This window comes from Silene latifolia, chromosome 2 (assembly GCF_048544455.1).
Source record: "Silene latifolia isolate original U9 population chromosome 2, ASM4854445v1, whole genome shotgun sequence".
Classification (NCBI taxonomy): Eukaryota; Viridiplantae; Streptophyta; class Magnoliopsida; order Caryophyllales; family Caryophyllaceae; genus Silene; species Silene latifolia.
In genome coordinates, this window is record NC_133527.1 from 9,740,892 (window position 1) to 9,767,924 (window position 27,033).

At 44.0% G+C, this 27,033-nt stretch overlaps 1 non-coding gene across 1 annotated transcript; it reads right to left on the minus strand.

The window, feature by feature from the left end:
* Window positions 1–1,768: 1,768 nt before the first annotated feature.
* On the minus strand, window positions 1,769–1,875 carry LOC141644835 (small nucleolar RNA R71). Its single transcript, XR_012544439.1, has one exon. It is a non-coding gene; the product is annotated as a small nucleolar RNA R71 (small nucleolar RNA).
* Between the last annotated feature and the right edge of the window lie 25,158 nt (window positions 1,876–27,033).

A 27,033-nucleotide genomic window follows, 5' to 3' on the forward strand; every position in this document is an offset into this window, starting at 1 on the left:
CCCTTGTACACACAACCCTAGATCTGAAAACATTCCATATTTATTGTAATATCTCCTTAATCAAGTTCTAATCTTTCAATAATTATTATTAATATTTAGCAAGAATTAGTTAGTTCTAGTAATAGTCAATTGTTTACACTTGTTTGTTGAAGTTTGTATTGGGGATTTTGAAGGGTTTTCCTTCTTATTAATCAATCAAGCTTCCATCTTCCCTTTTGTTGGTATAATTTCTCTCCTTCCTTTTACTTGTTTATCATTTGTTTACATTTTCCTTGTCTTTTGATTTTGTTACAACCTTCATTATGTCTTCTCCTTGTGTTGTTTGCTTTTCTTCTCTATTTAGCATAATTTCCCTTAACATGAGTGAGTAGATCCCTTCTAGGGTTTAGGGTGATTCTTTATGGGATTTGTGGGCATGATTCTTTGAATATTTTTGTCTTTGGTGAAATTGTTTAACTTTCCTATTCAATGCACTCAAGGTGTTTGTTGATTTGCTCAAGTGAAAGCTTTGGCCTTTCTTCATTTATTGCTTAATTCTCCTTTGAAATGAAAGTTTTTGGGAGTCTTGATGTATGTTAGGAGAGGAGGGATACTTAATGAAAATTAGTAGCCACCCTTAAGATACCCAAGACATTGGTTCTTCATCTTAGGTTAATCTCTCACCATTGACCCTTTTTGATCTTCATGTTTGCCCCTAGACCATATTGATGACCCCGAAAGCCCTAGCTTTTAATTAACCGTATTCATTATCATCATCTTGTTTGTCTTTTGCTCTAGTGATTATAACCAAAACCTTTACTCTTAAATTTGATTAAACTTGACTCATAATTGAACTTTGTAGCAACCCCCGCTGTCCTTGAGTTCGACCCCGACTAAATACTACGCCTTTTTCGGGTTTTATAAATTGTTTTGGTATAGGAAGTAGACGACAAATTTCCTACTATCAAATGGCGCCGTTGCCGGGGATGGCGTTAGGTTATGCTTAGTTTTATTTAGAGTCTTTGCTTTAATCTTGTGTCAATTTTTAGTTTGCTTTAAGTAGTTGATTGTTGTTTGTAGAGTGTGTGTGATTTTTGCCTTTCCCTAGTGTGTAAAAACACTAGGAGACTTACGATTCGTTAAGTGTATGCCTAGGAGGAATCACCAAGCTCTTCTATTTAACTCCGACCCCGAAAGGCTCTTTAGAACCTTGAGGACTAGGACTCTTGAAAGAGTAAGGAATAATTCCACCCAAGCAAACATTGATCAACCAAACTCACACATCCCACAAAATTTTGATACAACAACTACGATTCAACCAAATACCACAATTGAGACTTTAGTAGAGAATCCCTTTCATAACTTCCTTAATTACAATAGCCCACCTCAAACGCCACCACATCAAGAACCAAACCACCCACCACAAATGGCTCTTAGAGATCACAACCGGCCTAACCATAATGATTCATGTAATCCCATCAATTTTGGCACCTTGGCCCCAAACAACTTTGAAATGCATCCCGCCCAAGTCGGGTTAGTTGAGAAGGACTTGTTTGGAGGTCATCTTGAGGAGGATGCCCATGCTCATCTCCGGAAGTTTAAGAGGAAAGTATCAATGATGAAGAAGAATGGGGTGTCCGAAGACACCTTGAGAATGATGTTGTTTCCGTTTTCATTTACGGGCAAAGCGGACCGGTGGTTGAACATTCACCCACCGGATACTTTCACTACTTGGGATGACTTAGCCCAAGCATTTATGGCCAAGTACTACCCTTCCTCAAAGACCGCGATGCTCCGCAACGAGATACATACGTTCCAACAAGAGGATGGGGAGTCCTTAGGTGAGGCTTGGGACCGTTACCAAGATTTGATAGCAAGTTGCCCCCACCATGGAATACCGGAATGGTACATTACTCAAACTTTCTTCCAAACTTTACTACCAAGAACCAAGGAGATGGTAAATGCCTCCGCGGGGAGGTTTGACCACTTGAGTGATGAAGAGGGGATGACGTTGATCAAAAGAATGGTGGATTCGGAAGCAAATTACGGATCTAGAGGAAACATGTTAAGGAGAAATGGGAAGTTTCCAAAAGAAAACTCCTCCAACTCCGAGACAAATGCCAAGCTTGACTTGCTCACAAAGCAATTTGAGAAGTTTTCAAAGAATCAAGTGAACCAAGCCGCGACCTCTTATGGGCCGCCCATGGAAGAAGTTGCTCAAGTTGCGAGTTGTGAACTTTGTGGAGGAAGTGGCCATACATATGACTTGTGTGGGAACAATTACAATGGTGCCTATGAAGAGAATACCCAAGAGGTGAACGCTTTTCAAAGCTACAACAACAATCCTAGGCCACCAAGGCCTCCTTACAACAACCCAAACACCTACAATCCAAATACCAATTTCTACCACCCCGGGTTAAGGAACCACCCCAACTTTAGCTACAAAAGCACCAATGTTCAAAACCCCCAACATCTCCAACCACAAACCCAAACCAATCCACCCGGTTTTGCTCAACCAAGGGGAATTCTCCCAAACCCAAGAAATAATTTTGGAAATCAAAACCAATGGTCAAGCAAAAGAATCCACCCCAAAACTATGGCAACCAACAACAAGGGCACCAAGAATTTGGAGGAAACCAAAGCAACCAAGGGTTTTACCAAGGGAATCAAGTGAATCAAGCAAATCAAGGATTTGGGCAAGGGTATGTTCAAGGGTCTCAAGAACAAGGTCAAGGATCGAATTTCAACAACTATGGTCCGAGAGGTAACCTCCAAGTGGGGCAAAACAACAACCAAGGTCCCAATGCTAGATATGACTATGGGTTCCCTTTACCCATAGCCAACCAACCTCATCAAGAACCCCAAGGTGAGCTCTCTCAAGTGGAGCTTTTGAAGATGATTAAGAACATGCAACTTCAACATAGCCAAGAGATAGCTAACTTTGCAAAAGCTACTCAACAAGAACAAGCAAACTTGAGAGCTACATTTCTTAAGGACATGAGGGAAATGGAATCTAGGATGGCTTATCATGCTATGGCTAACCCTCAAAGGCCACCCGGTGGTTTGTTGGCTCAAGGACAAAGCTCCAAAGATGCCTCAAATAGCCACCATGCTCATGCGGTAGTGCTAAGGAGTGGTTTAGAGCTTGAGGACCCTTACAAAGAACTTGAGTTGGAAGTTGATGAAGATCCCAAGGGGAATGAGGTAGAAATGGATGATGAAGAAGAAAGCTCACCCATTGAGGCTTCGGGTAAAGCTAAAGAAGACACCAAAGGAAAGAAAGCTTGTGAAGATTTGACTAGAAAAGGAATTCAAGTGGACAAGGATGTTGATGGATATGTGGAAGACCTCCCTTATGAGGAGGAAGCTATTGAAGAAATACCTTTGCAACACTCTAAAAAGGTAACAAAAAGTTCGGCTCCTCCAAAGGTATCTTCCAATTCTCAACTTGTTTCTAAAATTCCTTACCCTTCAAGAGCCATAAAGAGTAGGGAAAACCTCAAGTATGCCAAATTTTGTGATATGCTTGAGAAACTTGAGGTTACCCTACCCTTTACGGAGGTGATAATGAACATGCCAACCTACTCAAAATTTTTAAAAGACATTTTGACAAGGAAAAGAGTCTTGGGTGACCAAGAAATAGTGGCTATGGAAGAAGCATGTAGTGCTCATATCCTTAACAAATTGCCCACTAAACTTGGTGACCCGGGAAGCTTCTCCATTCCTTGTGTAGTTGGCGGTGTTCCCATCTCTAGAGCTCTTTGTGACTTGGGAGCAAGTGTTAGTGTTATTCCTTTGAAAGTTGCAAAAAGGATTGGCATTCAAAACTTGGCTCCCACTACCATGACTCTCCAATTGGCGGATAGGTCCGTCAAGCGCCCTATGGGGGTACTTGAGGACGTGCCCGTCAAGGTTGGAAAGTTTTTGATTCCCACCGATTTTGTTGTCCTTGATATTCCGGAGGATAGCCACACTCCCATCATCCTAGGTAGGCCATTTTTGGCTACCGGAGGAGTACTCATTGATGTGAAGAATGGGCGGCTAACCTTCCAAATTGAGGGCAACAAAATTGAATTTAACTTGCCAAATTTGATGAAAGGTCCAAGTATAGAAAGGTTGAGCACAATCGAGGTAATTGATGAAGTAGTGCATGAAGTAGCCCGTGAAGAGGCGGAGATGGAAGAGGTTTTTCAAATCTCTTTGCATGATGAGGCAATGAAAGAGGATCACGAAGTTGATGAGGAGCTATTAAAGAAAGTGGAGGGCTTTCTCCCTCCAAAGGTACAACTCAAACCCTTGCCTCCCTCACTCAAATATGCTTTCCTTGGTGAGGGAGAGGCCTATCCGGTGATCGTTAATGCTAACCTGAGTGAGTCCCAAGAAAAGAAGCTTTTGGAAATCTTGAAAACTCATAGAGGAGCACTTGGGTATAGCATTGATGACATCAAAGGTTTAAGTCCGAGTTTGTGCATGCATAGAATAGTTTTGGAAGAGGGGAGTCAACCCAAGGTTGACGGTCTTAGGAGGATTAACCCAAAGATGGCCGAGGTGGTGAAAAATGAAGTGTTGAAACTCCTAGAGGCCGGTATTATATACCAAATAACCGATAGCAAATGGGTTAGTCCGGTCCACGTGGTACCTAAAAAGGGGGGGGTACAAATGGTTGAACAAGAGGATGGCACCACCCTACCCACTAGACCCGTGACCGGGTGGCGAATGTGTATTGACTACCGCAAGCTCAATGCCGCCACCCTCAAAGACCACTTCCCAATTCCCTTCATTGACCAAATGCTAGAGAGACTCGCGGGGCATGCTTACTATTGCTTCTTAGACGGTTATTCCGGGTTTTTCCAAATTCCCATCCACCCGGATGACCAAGAGAAGACGACCTTCACTTGTCCAATAGGAGTTTACGCCTACCGTAGGATGCCATTCGGGCTTTGTAATGCGCCCGGTACCTTTCAAAGGTGCATGATGGCAATCTTTTCGGACTTTCTAGAGAAAAGCATGGAAGTCTTCATGGACGACTTTAGTGTCCATGGAGACTCATTTGATCATGGTCTAGAGAACTTGACTAGTGTGTTGAAGAGATGTGAGGAGCACAACCTCGTCCTCAATTGGGAAAAATGCCATTTTATGGTAGAGGAAGGGGTTGTACTCGGTCACATTGTCTCTAGTAGGGGTATTGAGGTTGATGGTGCCAAAGTTGCGGTCATAGAGAACTTGTCACCCCCTTCCAATGTCAAGGGAGTGAGAAGTTTTCTAGGCCATGCCGGGTTTTATCGGCGTTTTATCAAGGATTTTTCAAAAATAGCAAAGCCCCTAACCTCATTACTCCTCAAGGATTCCCCCTTTGTGTTTGATGATTCTTGTCTTGAAGCTTTCAATAGGTTGAAGAGAGCATTAGTCACGGCACCGATAATCCGGTCTCCGGATTGGAATCTTCCCTTTGAGATAATGTGTGATGCTTCGGACTTCGCGGTTGGTGCGGTTCTTGGGCAAGTTGTGGATAAGAAGCATCATGTGATATATTACACAAGCAAGACTCTTGATCAAACTCAATGTGGATATGCTACTACCGAAAAGGAAATGTTGGCAATTGTTCATGCCGTGGAAAAATTTCGGCAATACCTTGTTGGGTCTAAGGTGGTGGTTTACTCCAATCACACCGCCTTGAGACAATTGATGGTAAAGAAAGATGCAAAGCCCCGGCTCTTGAGATGGGTCCTTCTTCTTCAAGAATTTGATTTAGAGATTAAAGATAAGGCCGGTTCGGAAAATGTTGTAGCCGACCACTTATCTAGATTGACCGTTGAAGACCATGGGATAGAAGACAAGAGTGGACCCATAAATGAGTGGTTGCGGGATGATGGACTCATGGAAGTTACCGCCAAAACTCCTTGGTTTGCGGATCTTGCAAATTACATTGTAAGCGGTTTCTTGCCGGATGAAATGGAGCCAAGAGAAAGGAGGAAGTTGAGAAATGATGCTAGAAGGTACTTTTGGAATGACCCACATTTGTTTCGCAAGTGTGGGGATGGTATGTTCCGGAGATGCGTGTCCCGAGAGGAAGGCTTAGAAATTGTTGACCGGGTTCACAATTCCGCCTACGGGGGACACTTGGCCACTTCTAGAACTATCGCCAAGATCCTCCAAGGTGGGTTTTATTGGCCCTCCATGTTCAAAGACATTCACCACTTGGTTAAATCGTGTGATGCTTGCCAAAGAGTCGGGAACATAGGGAAGAGGAGTGAGATGCCATTGACTAACATATTAGAGATTGAGCTTTTTGATTGTTGGGGCATAGACTTCATGGGACCCTTTCCCAACTCTTGTGGAAATGAATACATCTTGGTTGCGGTGGACTATGTATCCAAATGGATTGAAGCGGTTGCCTCCCCCACCAATGATAGCAAGGTTGTAATGAAGCTTTTTAAAGGCACGATTTTTCCAAGATTCGGAACGCCAAGGGTAGTTATAAGTGATGGTGGATCTCATTTCCGCAAGAGTACCTTCAAGGCTCTACTTGAATCACATGGTGTGCGGCACAAAACCGCACTTGCCTACCACCCTCAAACTAGTGGGCAAGTGGAGGTTTCTAACCGCCAAATTAAAGCTATTTTGGAAAAGGTCACCAACAAGAGCCGGAAAGATTGGTCTCAAAAGCTCCCGGATGTCTTATGGGCATTGCGAACCGCCTTCAAGACACCGCTTGGCACCACCCCGTATAAGCTTGTGTACGGAAAAGCTTGCCATTTGCCCGTGGAGTTGGAGCACAAGGCTTGGTGGGCTCTTAAAGAAATGAATTTTGACTTTGATGCCGTCGGAGAAGTGCGCTTTCTCCAAATGAATGAGCTTGAAGAGTTGAGATTGGAGGCTTATGAGAGCTCCAAAATCTACAAAGATCAAATGAAGAAATGGCACGATGCCAAGATCATGAAAAAAGAGGTAAGTGTTGGAGACCTCGTTCTCCTCTTCAATTCCAAGATAAAGGTGTTCCCGGGTAAGCTCAAGTCAAGGTGGTCCGGACCCTTCAAAGTGATGAAGGTATTCCCCTATGGCGCCTTTGAGCTTTGGAGCGAGGAGGGAGGTACCTTTCGGGTGAATGGTCAAAGAGTAAAGCGTTACTACGACGGCGATAACAAAGGTCCAATTGAAGTACTTTATCTCGGGGAACCCCTCCCCGAGATAAGGGAAAGTTAAAACTCTTGAAAATGAATTGGTTTGGTGGAGTTCCACAAGAACCACCATTTGTAAATATCATGCATTTAGGTAAAATTTGAGGAATTTTGGATGGATACTACTTGTCAATTTGATTGTTGTCGGTCATGATTGTTGAAGATTTGGGGTTTTTGTTTGATGAACAAGCGTTTGACCATTTATTGGCCTTTATCCGACGTCCCGAGTCGGGTTTGAAAGTCGAAAACACGGAAAACGAGGCCAATAAATGATGGGAATTGGAATAAGGGGTTTATTGAAGAAATCATGATTGAAGGAAGTCCCAGCCGGGTGACCGGCGGCCGGTCTTCTGACCGGCTGGGAAGTTCCTGTAAATTTGTTGGAATTTTGAAGAAAACACAAGGAAGGGTAGTCCCAGCCGGCTGGCCGGCAGCCGGTCCACCGGCTGGGAGTGCGTATACAATTGGAAATGTAGCAAATTGGATTGAAGGGAAGTCCCAGCCGGCAGGCCGGCAGCCGGTCCACCGGCTGGGGGTACGCTTATAAGGGATTTTGAACAAAGTTGTCTTAAGAAGGAAGTCCCAGCCGGCAGGCCGGCAGCCGGCTCACCGGCTGGGAATGCATTTATGAAGAAAATGGAGATTGGGTGAACTCCCAGCCGGGTGACCGGCGGCCGGTCTTCTGACCGGCTGGGAGTCTTCTGATACTTTTTGAAAAATCTTAAAATTACACGAACTCCCAGTAGGGATGGCCGTGGCGGTCTCTGACCGGTGGGAGTACTCTGATCGTGTTTTAACACCAATTTCACCCAAATCCCTTCCTTATTTTCGACACCTTCTTCTCTCCTCTCTCACCCTAACCCTAACTCCCCCTCCCTCATTCCCATCAACAACCTCTCCCACCACCACCTACCACCACCTCAACCACCTACAACCACCCCAACCTCCTTCCCAACCTTTCACCCACCATCAAAATCCCAAACATGGCCCCAAAGAAAAGAGTGAGGAGAGGAGACTTGGCCCTTCAGCAAGCGGAGGCGGTAGCGGCGGCGGCGACCGACATGAGCTCCGACCCCGACTTCCCGGATATCCAATTCACCTCAATCACAATGAAAGGTAAGTTTGTCTTGTTCAAGAAACGCCCTATTGTCCCTACCCGATTTATTGATCGACAATCCATGCGGGAACTAGGATTAGATCAAGTTACTCTTGACTTATTTGATGGGGTGGGAATGAAAATGATGTATGGAATTCATGAGCGGACCTATGTCCGTCTTACTTGGGAGTTTTTGAGCTCCCTCCGTCTTGACAAGCATCGCCAAACCCAAAAGGTAGCCTTTTTGCACTTTAGATTGATGAACAAGGACTACTCCTTGACCCTTCCGACCTTCGCATCCCATTTTGGGCTTGACACTAGCCCTCCTCACAAGGCACCCGAGACATTTGACCATGGGGCCTTATGGAAGGCTATTACGGGTTTAGATGATGTTAAGGGGGTCAAGAGAGCCGCCAACACTGTCCACAATGCGGCTATCCGGGTTTGGCATAGGTACATGGGTTGGACCATCTTTGGCCGAGAGGAAAATCATAATTTCAGAACGGAGGAATTGGAAATTCTCGGCTCTTACCTTCGTTCCAACCCAACTACTTTCAAAATTGACATTGCCCACCATTTGGCCCTTACTTTACAATGGCTTAGCAATTCGCCGGCCTCTAATACGGCCGTTGTCGTGGGTGGACTCATCACCCATTTGTTGAAGAGGCTCAATCGGAGGGTCAACTTGGGTGGCTTGCGTTCTATGATTGGTGATACAATGTTGTTCAAAAATTATATCCACCACAACCTCGGTTGGTTGAAGACCAACCCGAATGATGGCCTAGACTATTGGCAAATTCGGGTTGATGGAGTTGATCGGAATTCAATCCCTCTTACCAACCCCGACAAAATGAAAGTAGTGCCTAATCAAGAATATTACTTGCTTGAGATTGAAGATCTTGATGATCCCTCCATCCCCCAACAAATTAACCCTAACCTTCGGTATGCTCGTGGCCGACCCATCATTCCCGCAAGGTCTACCTTGCGGTATGCCACACCGACTTCTCCTTTTGTCCCCGGCCCCTTGCAACAAGGAGAGGGGTCCTCCAGTCAACACCAACAACAATCGCCTCCTCTCCATGCCGACCTCATTTCCTTCATGGCGGAGATGAAGATTAATATGACAAACGCCGCAAATGAGCGGCATGGCCTTCAACAAAGACTTGACCGGATTTACTATGACCATTCTCTTGGTCAATTCCCGGTCTATGATGATTGTATGAGGAACCAATACAAACACCCCTCCGGCCTTCACCCCTCCTACTATTTATTCCCGGATGGTGGACATCCGGAAGATGGGACCTTCAAGTACGGCGATATTAACTTGCGGCCCGACTATTTTAGTGCCCCGGTCTTTCCCACCCCGCCTACCACCCAAGGGGAGGGACATGACGCGAGGTGGTTCGGGGGTGCCCCTTCAATCTTCCAAGAGGGCGGGTCTAGTGGTGCCGGAGGGCACCCGGAGATGTTTGTTGGTATGAGCCAAGCCATGGAGGATTTTAGCTCGGATGTCCACTTGAACACGGACGATTTCATCCGTGACTCCGAGTTCGGGGGAGTTCAAGGTGATGGTGATGGAGATGAAGATGGAGACGGTGATGGTGATGATGACTTTGAGTAGAGCCTAGTAATGAGGGCTCTACTTCTTCTTCCAAATGACAAGTATGATTTCTCCCTTTTATCCAAATTTCTCATTCATGTTTAAATTCTTCGCATGCATTTAGTTGATAATTCATTTAGTTGCATCATATAGGATTGCATTAGATTTCAATTTTGTAATATATTGTCACATTTAGTAATGCATTCACTTAGCATAATTCGCATTGTCATTTCCATTTTGCATGTAGAATAGAGCATGCATTGCATTTTCAAAATAAAAACCAACTAAAAATTGAAAAATGACCAAAAAAAAAACCAAAAACATGTTACTTTATTTCACTAATATGCCCTCCCATGTCTATAAATAAATGTGGGGAGGGCCTAAAAAAAAAAAAAAAAAAAAAAAAAAAAAAAAAAAACAACAAAAATATGTCTTTTAATTTATACTCCCTCCACCCATTTATTTCCATTTGGAAGTAATGTAAATAAATAAGTGTGGGGAGGGAGTTCTCATATCAAAAACCCAAAAATATGTCTTTTTAATTTTTCAAAACCAAAAATCACAAAAATATGTTATTTTCCCTTTGAAAAATCAAAAATCAAAAAAATATGTTCCTTTCTTTTTCTTATTCACTCCCTATGCTTTTGTCCATTGAGGACAATGTACATCTCAAGTGTGGGGAGGGAAATATCACTCTTGTGCATATTTATTTATATTTGTAAATGTTTATCAATTAGAAAAAATGCCTAAAAATTGAAAAATTTCTGAAAAATTCAAAAAATTATTTTGCATTGTATATATATGTTTTGTCTAACCTTTGGCATGGCACATTGACCACTTGAGGCAAAAGGAGCTTGAAGACCGCTTGGTATAATCCTTCCTATCTCTTGCTCCTTTTTACTATTCTTTCTTTTTGGTATCTTGGATATTTTGAAGGAGAATGGGAGTTTTGATGCTTTGGGTGTCTCCTTGGGAGACCGTTTGGAATTTTGGTGTTGATGTGCTGCTAGGTTTAGCCATTTTGTTGCATGTTTCATTTCGTGTTTGTTTAAATTTTCGCATGCATTTGTTCACATGTAAATACTTGTTGCATTTCTTTCTTTTGCATTGAGTTTGTAAATAAGTTTTTAAGGTAGAACATGGTCAAAGGAAGGGAACCAAGTACCCCCATGATGAACTAATGTGCCCAATTGTGCCTTCCCCCTCCTCGTGACTCGCACCCGTGGCCTCTTAGTTAGCCGAGGAAGGGGGAGCTTGACCAATGAGTCTAGACCGATCTTGTGACACCTTGGGCCGTAGACTAGACCTTTGGCTCGACCTAAACTACTCAAAGGTAAGGGTAGAGCCTCCTAGGGTGGGTACATTCATACCCCGCCCTCATCTAGGTTTGAGAGTAGGCCTCCTCGCGAGGCGTGTCACATCACTACGCATAAGTGTGTCGCATCGTCCTTAGACCATGAAATTGCATTACATTTTTGTGCACATAATATGAAGCAAAAATCAGCTTGTATGAACCTCACAATAGCCAAATAGCCATGTTTTCTCCCTTGCATTGATTTCCTTTTTGATTCATCCCTCTGAGCCTTAGCCTATTCCTTTTGGCATACCCACTAAAAGAGCTACATCCCAAAAACACCCCTCCTTAATCAAGAATGGGTCGTGATTTGTAGAAGTGTCTAGGTGGTGGAGTCGGAATTTGGTGATGGACGAAGTACATGTCCATTGGGTCGAAAATTTTGTCCACATTTGGTGTTGTATATAAAATAAGAGGTAAATTGTAATGAAAAAGCAAAATAGAAAAGAGAAAATGTCGTGAAAAAATGAAAAATAGTAAGTCATGTTGTATATATGTTATAAAGAAAAGAAAAAGGCAAAGCAACACCCCTACTCATCATTTAATGGGGTAGAAAAAGCCGTTGCTAAATAAAAAGGGGCAAATTGATGTTTTTCCAAAGATGAGTCGGGTTTACACATTTTTTTTTGCACGGCTTGGGAAACCGAGTCGTTTTTATGGTGTAGACGTTACCATTTGTTGAAATAAAAGGAGTTTTATCAAATTTTTCCTACTTGAGTTGGGTTTATGCAATTTTTGCATAGTTTTGGTCATCATTGCTATGTTAGGGCATAGACGTGTCTCATGTGTTGCAATAAGAAATGGGATGTGATGTGTCGACGATTCTTGATTTGAGCCCCACATGTCCAAATGGTGCTTGCACCAATCCCGTTTCGGCCTTCTCCTTAGCCCCGTTGAAACCCTTGCTTCATGTTTTGTGCATTTTTCCCATTGTCTGCATTTCATTGGACATAGGACGGTTTTACACATTAGATTGCGGGCACGTTTTCGCTAGTCGAGTTAGTTGAGTGATTTTGGTTGCTTTTTGTCACAAAAATCACCCTGTTCTTTAATTGAGTGACGAGTGAAAACCGTGAGGATGTCGTTGCCTTGGTCTCCGTAGTCATGGGTCCTTTGGTTGAATCTTGTGTCGGTTTTGTAATTCTCGGCGGACTCGCCTCTCTTCCCTTTCCCCGCTCTTGAATTTGTTTCTTGAGCATTGGTCACACAAGGGTTGCTTTTGTCACATTTAGGGGGTTGGCACCTCAATTGGCGTTTCTGAGACGGTACTCCCGACCAAGACCATGTTTTGTTATTTGAAAAATCCGACCACTTAGATGAGGAAAGTGGATCATTTTGTTAGATGCATTCTATTTGTTGATTATGTGCTTTCATGATGAATGTGTCAAAAGTTTTGTAGCAAGACCCAACTTGCCTTACAATAGGGCACTCTCCCCTCATGGGTGTCAAATTGTGAGTTGAAGGGGCGTTGAGTGCGCTAATACTCGATCGGCTTAAGTAGTAGTAGTTTAGTTGAGTGATGCTTACATTGTGCATCTACTCTCCATATCTATCATAATAATGCTGTGTACATTGGTTTTGGGACTTACTCGGGGACGAGTAAGGTTCAAGTGTGGGGAGGTTGATATAGGACCATTTTGCACCCTTTTTCCCCCTATTTTCTTGCTTATTCAACTCCATTTGAGGCGGTTTAGCACCCCCTTTCCTCTTGTTTCTTGTCCCGATTCCCTTTTACTATGACATTGTAGCCCCCTTGCAGAAACTGAGGCGGGATCGGGCAAAGTGAGGCTAAAAAGACGGGAATGCTAAGCCACGCACAAAAGATGAAGGAAATGATGCTGAGGAGTACTCTCAGCCGGTAGGCCGGCAGCCGGCCAGCCGGCTGGGAGCACCCGTATACAAGAAATGAAGTAGGAAACAAGGAAGGAGTGTTCCCAGCCGGTGGCCCGGCGGCCGGCTAGCCGGCTGGGAAGACGCATTGGCTGAAGAAACAAAGAAATTGGAAGAAACTTACAGGAACCTCCCAGCCGGTCAAATGACCGGCAGCCGGCTAGCCGGCTGGGAGTTCCTCCAAGGCCAGAAGTCAAGCTTCAAAGTCAAGGGTGCCCCAGCCGGTCAGGGACCGGCGGCCGGTTGACCGGCCGTGCACACCTGATGACTTCAAAACTTCAATTTAAAATCCAGGAAACTCCCAGCCGGCCAGCAAACGACCGGCGCGGTTGACCGACCTACGGAGTGCATATACGTGTTTCAAAGCCCATTTCCAATTTCGGTCCTAATCCTGGTGTAACCTATATATACCCCTCTCCTTAAACCCTTGTACACACAACCCTAGATCTGAAAACATTCCATATTTATTGTAATATCTCCTTAATCAAGTTCTAATCTTTCAATAATTATTATTAATATTTAGCAAGAATTAGTTAGTTCTAGTAATAGTCAATTGTTTACACTTGTTTGTTGAAGTTTGTATTGGGGATTTTGAAGGGTTTTCCTTCTTATTAATCAATCAAGCTTCCATCTTCCCTTTTGTTGGTATAATTTCTCTCCTTCCTTTTACTTGTTTATCATTTGTTTACATTTTCCTTGTCTTTTGATTTTGTTACAACCTTCATTATGTCTTCTCCTTGTGTTGTTTGCTTTTCTTCTCTATTTAGCATAATTTCCCTTAACATGAGTGAGTAGATCCCTTCTAGGGTTTAGGGTGATTCTTTATGGGATTTGTGGGCATGATTCTTTGAATATTTTTGTCTTTGGTGAAATTGTTTAACTTTCCTATTCAATGCACTCAAGGTGTTTGTTGATTTGCTCAAGTGAAAGCTTTGGCCTTTCTTCATTTATTGCTTAATTCTCCTTTGAAATGAAAGTTTTTGGGAGTCTTGATGTATGTTAGGAGAGGAGGGATACTTAATGAAAATTAGTAGCCACCCTTAAGATACCCAAGACATTGGTTCTTCATCTTAGGTTAATCTCTCACCATTGACCCTTTTTGATCTTCATGTTTGCCCCTAGACCATATTGATGACCCCGAAAGCCCTAGCTTTTAATTAACCGTATTCATTATCATCATCTTGTTTGTCTTTTGCTCTAGTGATTATAACCAAAACCTTTACTCTTAAATTTGATTAAACTTGACTCATAATTGAACTTTGTAGCAACCCCCGCTGTCCTTGAGTTCGACCCCGACTAAATACTACGCCTTTTTCGGGTTTTATAAATTGTTTTGGTATAGGAAGTAGACGACAAATTTCCTACTATCACCAACGAGGTATAGAAATAGATCCTTCCAAAATCAAAGCTCTGATTGAAATGCCACAACCTCAAACAGAAAAAGAAGTCAGAGGATTCCTGGGAAAAGTCCAATACATAAGTCGATTCATATCGAAACTTACGATGATTTGCGAGCCTATCTTCAAGAAACTCAAGAAAACAGACCACACCATGTGGGATGATGATTGTCAAAAGGCGTTCGACCGAATCAAGGAGATATTGGCTAAACCACCAGTGCTCATGCCACCACAACAAGATCAACCTCTTGGTTTGTATCTCACGAAACAAAACCGCCATGGGTGCCATGCTAGCTCAAACCGTAGGAAGTGAAGAAAGAGCTATTTACTATCTAAGTAAGAAGTTCTTGGAATACGAGTGCAAATACTCACAACTCGAAAATACATGCCTCGCTCTTGTGTGGGCAACAAAGAAGCTACGTCACTACATGCTTAGCTACTCCATCAAGATATTCTCCACAATGGATCCAGTCAAATACCTCTTCGAGAAACCTGTCCTCAACGGACGCCTGGCAAGATGGACCATGATGCTCTCGGAATTTGACCTCAAATACGTGCCACTAAAAGTAATAAAGGGTCGCGCCGTCGCCGAATTCTTCGCAGAAAATCCCATCAACGACGCACAAGCCATAGATACTTGGTCATTTCCCGACGAGGATATACTTCAAACAGATGTAGACTCCTGGGACCTATACTTTGATGGAGCATCAAACCTAAGAGGATTTGGGATAGGAGTGTTGCTCATTTCTCCTGAAGGTGAGCATACACCGATTCTTTGTCAAACTCGACTTCGAGGTGACAAACAACGCCGCAGAGTATGAGGCTTGTCTAATTGGACTACAAGCGGCAGTAAGCTTAGGCATCAAAAACCTCCGAGTGCATGGAGATTCGTCACTAATCATCAACCAAGTTACGGGATCCTGGAAAATCCGAAGTGAAAGCCTAGCACCCTATCAGGCTAGGATTGACCAAGTCGCTCAATTTTTTGATCACGTAACCTACTTACACCTACCTCGAGAAGAAAATCAATTTGCAGACGCTCTTGCGAAACTTGCATCTTTGATAAACATGCCGGATTACATGATGGAAATGCCTTTGTGTATCGAACGACGGTCGGAGCCGGCTTATGTCCATCAAATTACCGATGAAGAAGAAATCGCACAGGAACCCTGGTTCCAAGCAATCCTGAACTTCAAGCTTAATGGTACCTACCAACCAGATATGGACAAGAGGGGACAACGAGCTATACGCCTATTGTCTTCACAATACGTCCTCATGCAAGGAGAATTATACAAAAGAACACCTCTTGGTGTAGTCCTACGTTGCCTTGATCATTCACAGGCACGAAAGGTGATAGAAGAAGTCCACGACGGAGAATGCGGTCCTCATATGAGTGGACCTATGATGGCAAAGAAAATCACACGTCTAGGGTACTATTGGACCACAATGGAATCCGATTGCATCGAATATGTGAGACATTGCCACAATTGCCAAATCTTCGGGAATGTACAATATGTCCCTCCTACGTTGCTCTATACGATGACATCTCCTTGGCCATTCTCCGCATGGGGAATTGACATAATTGGGAAAATAACCCCAGCCGGAACAGGAGGTCACTGTTTCATCCTAGTAGCAATTGACTACTTCACCAAATGGGTAGAAGCGGCTTCCTACACCGCTCTTACGGCCAAAAATGTAGCCAAATTCATACAAAATAACATCATCTGCCGATATGGTTGCCCACATGAGATCATTAGCGATAATGGATCCCACTTCCAAGCCGAAACCGAACAATTGCTAGCCAAGTACTAGATCAAGCATCATCACTCATCGCCCTATAGACCACAGACTAACGGCGCGGTAGAAGCGGCTAACAAGAATGTCGTCACAATCCTCAAGAAAATGACTGACAATTATAGAGATTGGCCAAGCAAAAAACCCTTCGCTTTGTGGGGGTATCGAACATCCGTCAGGACGCCCACTGGGGCTACTCCTTTCTATTTGACTTACGGCATGGAAGCCGTACAACCAGTCGAGCTAGAAATACCATCCTTACGCATCCTACTAGAGAGTCAGATCCCGGAGGCCGATTGGAAGAAAGATAGATACGAAGAACTCATCCTCCTGGATGAACGTAGGCTTCGTGCCTTACATAATGTCCAAACATATCAAGCACGTATCAAACGAGCTTTCAACAAAAGGGTTAGGCCAAGAAACATCAAAGAAGGAGATTTAGTTCTCAAATCGGTCGAGCTCTTTACCCGTCGACCCAAGGGGAAAATTCAAACCTAACTGGGCCGGACCATATCTAGTCAAATCAATACTCCCAGGGGGTGCGGTTAGAATCACAGACCTAGACGGGAATGAGTTCTCAAACCCCACAAATCTCGACCAACTGAAACGATACTATGCCTTGAACAGGAACAAAAACGCGCCTCGCGTAAACCCACGTGTCGCTCTTGTGGCACTAAATAAACGGCCCCTGGCCCATCTGAATGTCACTATGCTCTTGCATCTTGGCAAACTTGTCATCCTCATATCATCAAACAAACTAATTTCGCACCTCCAGAGTAAGCAAAAGCTCATGCTTATTTTCTATGTTCATTACAAGCTCTTGCTTCGAACAATTATTCTTTTACATTTACTCGAACTACGCGCAAGGGTTTGATTTCGCTTTTTTTAAGTGAATACGTAGGCAATCCTTCACGGGATTCAACCCACCACCATTATATTTAAAATGTAAATAGAAGGACATTTGCATTGCATTTGAAATTCGACAAGAATAATTAAAGAAAATCACAACGGTTTCATAACCACTTAACCTTTTTTTATTCCATTCAATTTCTAATAATAATAATACGGCAAATAATAAACTAGGCTAGGATTCTAAAAATCCCTCCTTTCTTATTACAACAATAATAATAATAAATCTAATAGTAATAATAAGACTTGGGCTATTCCTCCATCTTTCCCTTGCCCTTGTCGTTCTTGTCATATTTCTTGTCACGACCTCGAGCCGGGCGCTCTTGCACCACTTCAGACCTAATCACCAACGGTCTTTCTCGAGGCCTGACTCTTCCATTCTTGCCAACCACCATCTCTGCGACAGGAGTAGTCTTCGATTTCTTCGAAGGATGAATGACTTGGAACCCGGCTTCTTCTTCTCCTTCAGTCAAATGCTTCTCCTTCTCTTTCTCTCCCTCGCGCACCTTGTAGTCAACGGGCTCGCGCTTCCTCAGTCTTTCGCGCTCTTCCGAAGTTGCGGCCTTCCTCCACCTCAGATAAGAATCCGACACCTACAAGGCATTGGAGGAGAAGTTCAAGAACCACATGTTTCTTTGGGCCCACTTCATAGCCCACTCTCTTCGGCTCTCTGTAGTAAGCGCCATAGCAGTCTGCGGAACGGTGTCAAGCCTAGGGATCATCTGCTTCAACCCGACTTGCCTCATCAATCTCTCAGGAAAGATGCATACCATAAACTCCAATCCAGGAATGCGCACGGACCTAGTAGGATCCAAAGAAGACACTCCAAAGGATGACTTGAGGTGCCACCACGGAACGACCCACCCGATCGGCGGGCCATCATCATTCTTCAGCTTGTTCTTCCAATAATCGCAGACCCGGGTGAAGTCCACCATGTACAGCCGTGTCCTCATCGAAATCATACGGGAATGATAGGAAAGTGCATGAACTGGGGGCTCGAGCAATCGGAGTCGTTCCATAAGCCAAACCTACCAAAAAACAGGTATTAGACACCCAACAAAAAAGACAAAAAAAAAAACAAAAAGAAAAAAAGACAAAAAGAAAAAAAAAAAAAAAAAAAAAAAAAAAAAAAAAAAAAAAAAAAAAAAAAAAAAAAACGAAAAAAAAAAAAAAAGAAGGGTGTCTTTTACCTGTAGGATAACGGGACTCCCCAAAAAGGGAAGATCGCGGTTGGATTTCCTATTGTCCAAACCCAAGATAATCTCCCTAAGCATAGACAAGTCGGGCTCTGCGCGGCTCCATTTGCTCAATAAGACCCAATAGACGGGGATCACCTCTCAAATCTTCATCAACATGTCCCTGAAAGACATACACATGAAGCAAACAAAAGCCAAATGCTCTCCTCCTAGCAACATAAGAGACAGTAGGGTCGGCCCTGTTGATGAATCGGTCTATAAAATCTAGCATCCTCACGCCCTTCGGAGTAACGAGACGATCTACCTCAAGTCTAGTAAGTCCAAGCAAATCTCTAAACTTGCTCTTATACCCTTGAGCAGTAGAAGGGATGGCAGGTAAATGTTCGGGGTCCCACCCGCCAATAGCAACAATTTCCTCCTAAAAGGACAAATATCACCTCCTGGGAACGCAAAAACGTGATAATTTGGGTCCCAATAATCAAGGCAAGCATCCAAGAACGGTTTTACAACCTTAATGAGTTTCAAACTCAACAAAGAACCAAGGTTATAAGCACCCATGTCATGTTTCTCAATGTTCGAAAACTCGTTAGTCCATTCCTTCAAGCGAATCTCTAAGGTATTCATGATGATAATTTTCTCTTGAAAATTTATTGGGAGTTTTATGTGTGAATCGACGAAGAAGAGACGGAAGAATTATATGATTTAAAGCTTCGTCGACGCTTCTATTTATACTAATTGCTGTTTCCAAAAATCCGTCAGAACCGACACTGCTTGGGAACAGGCGCGGCACTGCTTTGCCTCTTCAAAGGGACGCAGCTCATGCTGCGCCTCTTCCCCAGCATCACTTCTGTGATTTCCGCGTTTGGATCTTTCCTAATTCTATAAACGAATAATTTCCTATTCCTACGGGATTTTATTTTGGTAAATCCGAGAAATTTGCCATGCTTCAGGTTTCCTTGATCCGTGAACGCGCATTTCGAGGCGACATCGACATTTTCCGCCATTTTTCTCACACTTTTATATTTAGTTTTCATTTTAATTCTTTTTATTTCAAAATTTACTTAGTCATTTCATTTTCTTAATTTCTATTTTCTTCATTTTCTAACTTATAGATTTCTCTTTTTCTTTTTTTTCGGGGGTAACCCTCCCTACCGTCCGGTCATTTCCGACAAAATTTTTGCATTTTCACGTCCTTTCGAGTCTCATTTTGCACTAATTAAAGGCCTTATGTGTATATAAAAATGTATGTGTTACGTGATTTTCTATGTAAATTTCGGCAGCATGACGGTGTAAACCGTTGTCTACCAAACCTGTTCAAAAGCTAACCTGCAGGTACAAACAACCCAGCAGCAAGAGGCACTCAGGCCGTCGTATATACAACAAAAAAAGCAAATGTACAAGCAAACTGGGGGCTTCGCCCCAAACAAGTCCAAATGTGCAACTGGGGGCTTCGCCCCAAACAAATCCAAATCCAAGTAAACTGGGGGCTTGCGCCCCCAAACAAATCCAAAAATGTTCAAAATCAAGTCTACAAAACCACGCAGACTCTGCAGGCACCCTCCACTCGGCAACCCTCGCCGTAAGAGCGGCAATCTCGGCATCCCGAAACTCGAGCTCCCTCGACAAACGAGCCGTCTCCTCCCGAGATCGGGTCAACTCTCGCTCCACTCACGATCGGCCTGTGGACAACAAGAAATTGGCTCATGTCAATCAATTCAAACAAAACTGAAAAACCAAAGATCAAGGAAAAACAAATGAGGTTCATACCTGACGACCTCGACCGCCGACGAGTGCCTCGATGGCCGTAGCTCGTAGCCGTTTGGCCACCCTCCATAGTGCCACAAACCGAGATGGCGCGACCTGCGTTTCAAAAGAGTTCTCAGTAAACTGAACAAGTTCAACCAAATGTGTTCTTACACGAAAACTATGCAGAACAAGAACTCACCCTCCGAATCAGATGCTGCCAGTCATCTAGGCCAGCATCCGTCACAGCCATGTCAAAGTCACGCAGCTCGGAGATCGTCGTCCTCCCAGTAGCGTCAGTATACTCGAGGGTCTCGGGATACTCTGGGGGCTCGATGCCCGCCGCCTCAACCTCCTGCAAAGGCAAATGGCTCTCGTTAATCGATGATCTTTCGTCGCGATTCTCGAAAATCAAAATCCAACAAGAAACAAAAGATACTCACCACTACCGGCCAATACGCCAACCTCCCATAAAGGAACGCCGAGTAATCCTCGTCAGGGAGAAGAAGGTCGTCGCCACGGCACCCGGCCAGTCCGCCTCCCTCTCGGCCTCAGAAGGCTCCCTAAACATCGTCCTAGAAGGATCGATGGGAACCGTCAACGCGCCCGAAAGCACCGACGAGCTAACCGCTCGCCCGGATACCACACAGACCCATCGACGTCCACAACAAAGAAATGCCGACTCGAGCTCCTAGGTCGAAGGACCTCGGCGACAAAGGAGGCGCTCAGGCGTACTCCGCCCAAGTCCGGCACCCACCTGCGACAATATAAAGGCGAAGGTCATTCCTATGATCAATTTAAAACAAAGTATGAGAAGAATAAGTGCATACAAATAGGATACTCACGCTGCTCAGCTGAAGCGCGTTCACATCCCGCCGGTAGACATTGTGAGAAGAGCGCTTGCTCTTCGTCCGGCACATCACCCAATCCCTCACCACGGGGTAGGCCCTCTCCAGCGGCTCCGTCCTCTTGGGCGCGAGGCCCGGAAAGTAGGAGTACACCCATGCCTGCAAAGCATAAAAATCAATGACGATCTGTCGGTCGTCGATAAAGAAAGAATTTGCCATTAAAAGAAAGGTTCATACCTCCAACAGTAGCCCAGGTCCGACGGCACCAGGAGAAGTCCCCTTCTCCATCAACTCCGGACGAACCATGGCCCTCATAAAGCGGATGAGGACCGCAAAACCAAGATGACCCGGTCCCAACGCCCTAGGGAGCTCGGTCGAAAGAAAGGGAAGAAGCTTCGTCGACAACTCCTCACCCTTGTCTCCGAGGTAAATCGAAGACAAGAACCACCAAAGCCACGACGAGCCCTCTCCGCCCTCACCAGACAAGGAGGGGGAGCCGTCTCCTCCCATCGATCACCACCGATCTGCCGGGTCTTCCCCGCAAAGTAATCTCGAACGTAGGTGCGGGTACCAAACCCGACCGCAACAACACCTTCGGCGACAGGTTCCGGCCGATCAACCTCCTCGCCTCGGCCGAATCCGCCCTCATGCCGTCTCCGCCACACCATCTCCTCGGACCCACACGGACGGAAATCATGCCGTAGTCCTCCAAGGTGACTCCCACCTCACCAAAAGGCAGGTGAAACGTGGAAGTCGTATCCCAAAATCGATCCAAGAAAGCGCGGACCAGGCTAAGGTTGGCCCGCAACTTCCTCTTCACGATATCCCTCCAGACCTGAACCAGAGGACCGAACGCTCCACGCTCGATCATGGCCCTCTCCTCCTCCGACAGCCGCTCGTAGTGCTCCATCGCCGTCGTGTATCCCGAGAACGACCGGATGTTCCCAGCCTCCTATTATGATTCGAAATAAAGCTATCTTTAGTTTTGAAGTAAATTTGAAAGGAAATTTGAACAAAAAGCAGAAAAGGATAGGTAATGAGTTAGGGAATTCCTATTTACCAAGCTCTTCGCCGTCCTGTAGGACAAGTGACCCTCTGCAGCCCACACAAGGTGCCTACTCTCCCAGGTCTCAGCCCACGCAGAGCTCCTCTCGGTGACGACCCCTCGTCCGAGGTGGGCCCGTCTCGGAATCTCCTCCTCATCAGCAGCCTCCTCCTCGGGAACCTCGTCTGCAGCAGCCATCACCGCATCGGTGAAAGCCTGCTCCAAAGCCTCCTCAACCGCACTGGCGTCTACATCCATGGGAGTCCTCCCAGAAGTAGAAGCATCATCACCTGCAATATTAAAGCAAATCCAGGCCGCATCATATGACGACAAGCCTTTGTTAAGAAATTTTCGAGCCCTCAAGGCCCGGGAATTCCCCACTTCTGGCCATCCTTGGCCATATTCCCACCAATTCAATCACTCATGTGACAAATTGGGTCAAGTCAAGTCAAAGTCAAAGCCTAGTTCCGGGCTCAAGTCGAAAATTCGGCAGCATTTCGCTATAATGGCGGTTATGCCCTAGAAGAGTGTCCTGAAAAAGTTGTCACCAACCAAAATTTCGAAATGACAGGAAGATTACCCATCATCCAAGGGTCCCAAATATCAAATTTCATCACAAATGGGCAATCCTAAGGCCATTTTCGAAGCAATTTTCGATCTAGCTGTGAAACCGTCTCAAAATTCGCTCAAGGGCTCAAAACTCGACGAAAATTCAAAGCAAATACATGGTTATGTTCCTAACATTGCCTACTATCCATTTCTAGCATCAATTTGGCAAGACAAATCCATTTGGGGGAAAAGCCCCAAATTTTCGATTAAAAGGGTCAAAAACCCTAATGTTTGCGGCTTAAAATTCGACAAATATGGGAGATTAATGCAAGATTAAGGCACATACCTCGATTAGTCATATTTTAAGCAAGCTTTTGAATCCAACCTTGACGGAATTGGTGAAGATTTGAGAGAGAAAATTGAAGGATTTGAGTTTCGAAATAATGAAATAAATCCCTTCTGATTTCGCGTTTTTACGCAGAAATTGCCAAATTGGGGAAAAGACGCAGCAGGCGCTGCGCCTCTTCCAAGAGACGCAGCTCTTGCTGCGCCTCTTCCCTTGTTTCCCTCCTTGCGGATTTTCAAAAATCCGTTGTGAGTTCGTTATTTGTGGGCCCATCTTTGGTGCGCCTCTTCCTCGATGACATTTTATCATTTTGGTCCGTTTCGACGATTCTCTTTCGTTCCGGCCCGCGTTTTATCCAGCGCGACAGTATTTTGCAGTATCGTCCAAATCCCTTGCAGCAGTATTTTGCAATATTGCTCAGTTTGTTTCGCCCAGCGCAGTAGTATTTTGCAGTACTGCTCACTCAAGACTTCTTCCCCGACGATCAAGATGTTCCTAGTCGTCGGTATGTTCCCCAACAAGAGTTCGCTTGAGACCAACGCAAGCAAATTCAACCTCAATCTCAAGTTTTCTTGCCTGAGTTCGTTTGAGACCGACGCAAGCGGATTCCCCCCAGCAGTTTCTACCGACGTCCTGCTGCTTTCAATGTTTCTTGTTTCCCCGCGGAGTTCGACAAGGTGTCGTTCTCCAGAAGTTCCTACACCCAAAACTTAGTTACCCTTAGGTCGAAACTCATATTTGGCCTCCTTCCCGTCAATGCTTTCCTTTAGGGTCCCACGCCCTAGCACCAATCCTTATATAACTTTTAGGTCTTACCCTTAGCTCCCAAGCTCGAACCTTAGCTCCTACGCAACCTCCGAAAGCATCTCGAGAAGAAGTCTCAGGTATGGTCTCTTCTTATGGCTGGCGAGCCTCCTTACGTAGTCTAATGGACTTTAAACGACCCTCCCCGATAGTCGACAGACTCTAAAATGTTCCCGACGATAGGTCCTTGGCTCAGACCCCTTGAGCCGCCTCGCGTCGCCATAGTCGTCAGGTTGTAATCTTCGATTGACCTGATGGCTATACTTTGACTTTCGCCTTGTCCAAGCCTCGGTCAAAGTGGGGGCTCTGTAGACACCTCGTTTCTGCACCCCTCGCAAACCACCCGGTGATGATTGGGCCGCATGTTTGATTCGCGGAACGATTTGTGACAGTTCGTAAGATTATCGTCAAGTGATCGCTCAAATATTAATGTCAACCTCTTAGTTGTCATCTACGTGCCGATACGGTCGTTTTGGCAGTAATTAGAGTACATTCGGAGTCCGGGTCAAAAACCGTCTCCATTTTCTCGATAATCGTTAAATCCCGAGTCGAATGTTCGGAATGTTCCGGATATTTCTATTCCATATTTCTCAAATTTTATCTTTTGGCAAATAATATCCCGTAATATTTACATAAGATATTAAAGATAATCGAATTAATTCCGTCCTACCATAACTTAAACACGGAAATCTTTCTTAAACAGGAGGAAACCTCCTGGGAATAGACGCAGCAGGTGCTGCGCCTCTTCCAAGAGACGCAGTGGCTGCTGCGCCTCTTCCCAGGCCCTTCTTTGCATGATTTACGTATCTTTTTTATATCTTTCCGAGATTCACTTCCAAAGAGTCTCCGAAACCCTATTCCTTCACGTGATTAGTATAAATAGGAGCCTTCGTTCCTCATATTTCTCACGCGAGTGTCCGCCCTTCTCTTCTCCCTTTGCATTCTAGACTTCGTTCTTACTAATTGGCGCCTACGTGCTTGAACATTCGACCACGTAAGCTCGGATCCTTCCGGGTACCAGCCTCTCCGTTGCATGACCGACCAATTTGACCACTACACTCAATCAATCTAATTAATCAACTTGTTAAATCGTTTTCCTCTTTCGAGGGCACTCTTTCCTTGCATTCGCGTCGAGCATCACTAATCGATCTTCTTAGTTCTTCTCGTTCCGTCAACATGTAAGTCTGAGGGTGTATTAATCTCTCTTTCATTTATTATATTTTATTTATCGTATAACAATTGTAAGGTTTATGTCGAATACACCATTAAAACCGATTTCTAAAACCGTGCTTTAAAACTCTGTTTTTGCGGATTTCCAGTAGACAGACGTCGAGAAAAGACGCAGTAACTGCTGCGCCTCTTCGTGAGGCTGTCGCAGTTCCTGCTTCTTTTCTTCTTCCTCCGTCCTCTGTAATTCGTATCAAATTTATTTCTTTTGTTTTGTTTTCTGTTAATTCTTCGTTCATGATAGTTTAATAATTCATATGTATATTAACCATCATCATTAACATGTTTTAATTGTCATAAATCCGACTTAAAATCCCTAATAATCAATATTTGCGGGTTTTTCGTCATTAAATTCAATTCGAGTTTTAGGGATTCAATTTGTTCATATTGAGTTTCTGGAATTTGTCATTGATATAGTTTTCATCTGTTCATTCACCTGTTTGTTCATTAATCCGTCGTCATTCATCATGTTTAGTTAATAATTCGTTTAGTTAGTTTAATTAATCGTTCATTAGCATCGACCCTTCACATAATTAATCTGTCTTGTTTCCGTATTATCCATGTTTTACTGTTTTCACGACCTTATTCATATGTAAATAATTCATTAATAACTTTCATCCGAGTAAATAATTTTAATCAATCCATTAATTTACCAATTAACATTAACGGTTTTGCGATTAAACTTCCGCCGGCCAGAACTCACCCTTGAAACAGACGCAAAGCTGAATCGCCGCGCCTCTTCCAAAGGGCGCAGATGTTACTTTTGCGCTTTGTTCAGTGAATTCTGTCCACGAACTCCTTTTACGCCTTGACATAGTTTAATTAGTTTACGTATTAATCAACTAATATTCGTATTATCACCTTCTGATCTGTCGTGTTTTATTCTTTTATTCCTTTTTATCAAATTATCCGTTTTAAAGGTGTTTTCGACATAAATCGCATATCCGATGTAATTATTGTAATTTTCGTTATTGTAATTTATAATTATTGTATCTCTTTCATTGCTTGTATGTTTTCACATGTAATTGAATATTAAATCCAACTTCGACATCAATTGTTTGCTAATTAATTGTCAACCGACTTAGTTAATTCTCATATGCTAGGATTAATCTATGGATGTTGCATTGCATGCATATAGCCGACGATATATCAAGTATAAATAACTTCCCTAATCATTAGTAGAGGCCGCTATCAAGGCGGGCGGGATTAGGTGTTCGATCAAAAGAGCTTCCTAATACGTACCCTCACCCCTTACTCCAGATCTCCGTGAGCACCCGTGTTCATTGGCATCCACGAGAGTCATTCTAGACATAGAATGCTAAGGGTAACGATTGCTTAGTGTTCATGTCACTACTTTGTGTCTTGACATGACACGAGGTACTCGAACGGTTCCAATTTCCCATAAAAATTGGTGGCGACTCCTTACAAAATGCAAACGCTTGTTTTCGAGCCCCTTCACCAAGCGCCCCCGTGGGCGGCCCGCTGTCCACAGCTTGCAGATCTGAGAGAAGGAAAAAGAGGGAGGCGGCAGAAGGAGGTCGTGGTGGTTTTTGGTGGTGGGTGGCGGCATGGGTGACGGTGTTGATGTCGGTGGTGGTGTTGTTGTTGCTGGTTGTTGGCGTTGTTGTTGTTGGTTGATGGAGGGAGGGAGGTGGGAAGGGAAGAAGGGATGGTGGTGTCGGCTGGGTTTTTGGTTTTTTTTTGTTTTTTTTTTTGTTTGGGTTTTTTTTGTATTAGTTTGGGTTTTTTTTTGTTTAGAGAGGGTGGGAAGAAAATGAGAGAGAAAGAGTGAATGTGAGAAATGAGAGAGGATGAGTGAATGAGGAAGTGAGTTGGGAGATTAGAATGGTGGAAGAGTTGTACAAAATTAGGTGGAGGTATACACAATTAGGGAGGGAGATTAGGGAGGTTCATTTGTGACCCTTGAATGAGATGTAATCTCATCCCTCTATCCCTTCCATCCAAAGGCCCTTATAAGGACTTAGGGACTTATTAGATGTAGTGGCCTTATAAGAACCCTTCTCTCTATATATATATATATATATATATATATATATATATATATATATATATATCTA